The following is a 4,415-nucleotide window of genomic DNA, read 5'->3' as shown; positions in this document are numbered from 1 at the left end:
GTTTTAACCCATTCTCACCTGAGATCAGATTCATACGAGGTTTCCACTGGACACACACTGGTCCGATTAACCCATTCTGACCTGAGATCAGATTCATACGAGGCTTCCACTGGACACACACTGGTCTGATTAACCCATTCTGACCTGAGATCAGATTCATACGAGGTTTCCACTGGACACACACTGGTCTGATTAAACTGCATGGGAAGACATTATTCAATGAATTAGCGTTTCATTCAATTATTGGCCAATGGTTTGAAACTCGGAGCCATATTGCTCTGTATGGGTACGGGTCATCGGGGGGGCAGCGCTATATATGCGCTGGCAAATTATGGTTTTATGTGGAGATGGATTCCGATGCGGGGGGGGTACTCATAACTCATGAGTCGTACCATTTTACAGTATGCTGAATAACGTGAAAGATAAATGGAGTGCCGTCTGAAGTCTGGAATGACGGCTCCCCATCATGGCTGCAGTGGAGAATGCACTGGATGAATTAAACTGCATTTCTTTCCCCCTCACTGCCACAAAAACGGGGAGCAATACATCGACGCTGTCAGGTGAAACACAAGGGTATGTTTAGAAATAGTGTGGGTTACATAGTAACCATTGTATATATATATATATATATATATATAGATATATATATATATATACAGTTGCACACACACACACACACACACACACACACACACACACACAAAGCTAAGTAAGTAGTCTATGCATGGTGTATATAAATGCTGTATTTAGCTATTGTTAATTAATTTCATTGGTCAAATATTTACAAAAGCCACAGAGGCTTAACCATGCTTTGGCAACTGGCATTCCTATTTTGGCATAATGGTATATGGCAAGGCATAAAAAGGCAAAAAAAAAAAACTTACCAAATTTGTCAAAAATGTTCAATAGCTGTCAAAGAATAGCACATCTACTGTCACATTGTGACCTATCTGTTGTTTACAGGTGGGGTGCAGGCACCCATATATGGGGATGATCTTTACGTCATTTCCAAGACGTCTTCACCAGTTGAAATAATATATTATTATTCTGGGCCAGATCTGACTAGTTGTGATGTGACTTAAGTCATATCTGAACGGGAACCCATTTTGGTGTCAGCATCACGTTATGCTTTAGCTATTGAAAAATAGCAGATCTACAAGCTCATAGCGCGCCACCGAGTGGCGCGCTACGAGCTTGTAGGTCTGATATTTTTTGAAAAATCGAAGAACGACTGTGACATTTTTAGAATCTGATCTCAGGTGAGAATGGGTTCATCAGACCAGTGTGTGTCCCAGTGGAAACCTCGTATGAATCTGATCTCAGGTCCCCAATGGAGACGTCACCATTTCATCCGGGTCCTCACCGTGCTTGCTGGGTTATCTGGCTAACCGGTCCTCACCGTGCTTGCTGGGTTATCTGGCTAACCGGTCCCCTGGAGATGAATGTGGAGACGAGACTCTACGTCTACGTCTACTGGCTCATGTGCTGATGTTTAGCCCAGTTTGACCTGGGAACGATTCTACTAAGTGTCTTCTATAAATCTTGACAGTTTTCTGTTAGTCGTTCTCAAACATTTTCTTTTCAAGGACCCCCAAAAATATCTGATGTATGTGGCCGCCGACCCCCATATGCAAATATGTTGTTCCAAGGATCCCCCCCCCCCCCCCCGGAAGCAAAGATTTGAGTTAAAAAAAACGTTCGCTCTGAAAGAATATATTCAAAGATTTGCGCCACATTTTCAAGATCTTTCATAGCAGATCTACAAGCTCGTAGCGCGGCACTCGGTGCCGCGCTATGAGCTTGTAGATCTGCTATTTTTCAATAGCTAAAAGTATAACATAAGGCTGCACCAAAAGGCGTTCCCGTACAGAATGGAATGGGTTAAGGAACAACATCTTGAGGGTCCTCGGGAGTCGTTGCATACAATATTGAATGTTTAAAAACGTGGGTTCACCTTGGGCTTGGCAGCAGCAAATGGCAGAAGAAAGAAATGTCTGTTTCTTCCCTGTTTACGGAGCCAGCACAGAACCAAACATTATCCTATGTTTACAACAAAGAACTCGTATACAGTGTAGAGGCAAAGGGCTCTGTGATTAAAGGGTAAGAGGTTTCGGAGGGTCCTGTTACAGTTATCTTCTTTGAACCGACTCATCGTCTAACAGGCTAATTAAAATGAGAACATTTTCAAAGGGTGGTTAATAATTTGTTCCTCGTCAGCGTCTATCCAAACACACATTGAAAATGTGGCAAGGAGTTCTATAAATTAATTGCCGTGTGCGCTTTGTTCAGATAGTTCTGACAAGCATGCTGTAGTAATAATGCCTAATTATAATGCTCACTTGCTCAGACACATTATGAGCTTGTACACAGTATAGGTCTGCTATTTTTGAGTGGTGCGACCACTCCAAGGAACAGCAATGTCTTCGTCCGTGCGCCTTGATGTGGCCATGAGCACCAGTATATGACTATTAGTACCAGTTTGCCAGAAACAGAGAGAGAGAGAGATAGTATTAGTGCTGCACTGTTGCCTGCTAATGAGAGAGAGAGAGAGAGAGGGGAGGGTGGGACATGAAATGGACAAATGCCAGTTCATGTATACTTTTAAACGTGCCTTGAAGTTTGTAATTGCCATATTCTTTAGACTTGTGACATGTGTGTTATTAAGTGTTTACGTTGTGTCCGACTGTCCCTTGTTGATTAAACCGCAAACATCTTACTCACACCCTCCTCTTCGCTGTGATTTGATTGGTTAAACATCTTTAACACTTCCCAACTTACCTGTCCAATTGAAAAATAAATATATATATAATAATCACACGAAAATAAGCATATTTCAAATTCTCTGCCCCCTAGGTGGCTTGCCTCCTTGCCTCGTTTTTAAAACTCCTTCAGCGCCACCTGGTGGTCACCAGTTTAGGCTCTGAGTGCCAATTCTCCCATTATAAAAAAAGAGAGGGCGTTTTTTTTTTTTCTTTTTTAATACGTCTTTACGGGCATGGCATCCAGTGCATAGTTGATACGGGATGACGTCCCTGGCACTTAAACAGTTAAAAAACAAAAAGGAAAATAATAATGACTATAGAAATGCACTCTGAAAAAAAAATCGAAATAAACTATATTCATTCATTCACTTTCATGTTCACAGCCTGCTGCTTTGCTGCGTATCTGATGATGGCTATATGGCTATGGACAGTTTGCTGGGGTATCTGATGATGCCTATATGGCTACAGACAGTTTTCTGGGGTATCTGATGATGCCTATAATGGCTACGGACAGTTTTCTGGGGTATCTGATGATGCCTATATGGCTACAGACAGTTTTCTGGGGTATCTGATGATGCCTATATGGCTACAGACAGTTTTCTGGGGTATCTGATGATGGCTATAATGGCTATGGACAGTTTTCTGGGGTATCTGATGATGGCTATAATGGCTATGGACAGTTTTCTGGGGTATCTGATGATGGCTATAATGGCTACGGACAGTTTTATGGGGTATCTGATGATGGCTATAATGGCTACGGACAGTTTTCTGGGGTATCTGATGATGGCGACGGACAGTTGGACACCAAAGCATCTTCATATTGAACAAACACGGAGGTCTCATTCATTGATTACTTCTTCTTTGATGTTTATTTTTTTTACTCATTATTCATTTATTATTAGTAGTATTATTATTTGACTTTGCAATAGACATACAAAGACAGGACACAAACACAGTTATGTATTGCTGTTTCCATCCAGACCCAATTAAGGTACAAGGATGCAAATGTGTAGCACGTATTACTGATGCTAAACCCCAGATTTAAAAATAAATAAATGTATTGTTACTTCTTTCCAAAAAGGTTGAATTACAGAGCAGGACAAAAATACATGGTTCTTCCAGGTTGGACTTCTGTTTGGGGGTTATAAATGCATGGTTCTTCCAGGTTGGACTTCTGTTTGGGGGTTATAAATACATGGTTCTTCCAGGTTGGACTTCTGTTTGGGGGTTATAAATACATGGTTCTTCCAGGTTGGACTTCTGTTTGGGGGTTATAAATACATGGTTCTTCCAGGTTGGACTTCTGTTTGGGGGTTATAAATACATGGTTCTTCCAGGTTGGACTTCTGTTTGGGGGTTATAAATACATGGTTCTTCCAGGTTGGACTTCTGTTTGGGGGTTATAAATACATGGTTCTTCCAGGTTGGACTTCTGTTTGGGGGTTATAAATACATGGTTCTTCCAGGTTGGACTTCTGTTTGGGGGTTATAAAAATAGGCCGAAACCTTATGTCTCCTCTTTGATGTTTGACAGAGAAACACAGCCTCGCTGTGAATGGAATCACTGTGCTATGAATTGCTATGACTTTTCTATGAACTGTCCCATTAGGTTTTCTAGACGGGCTGCCCCCTTTGTCCAAGTCTGCCATAGGC

Source organism: Protomyctophum parallelum (genome assembly GCF_964188405.1).
Source record: "Protomyctophum parallelum genome assembly, chromosome: 11".
Classification (NCBI taxonomy): domain Eukaryota; kingdom Metazoa; phylum Chordata; class Actinopteri; order Myctophiformes; family Myctophidae; genus Protomyctophum; species Protomyctophum parallelum.
The sequence above is the reverse complement of the archived record's forward strand: the minus strand, read 5'-3'. Positions refer to the sequence as shown.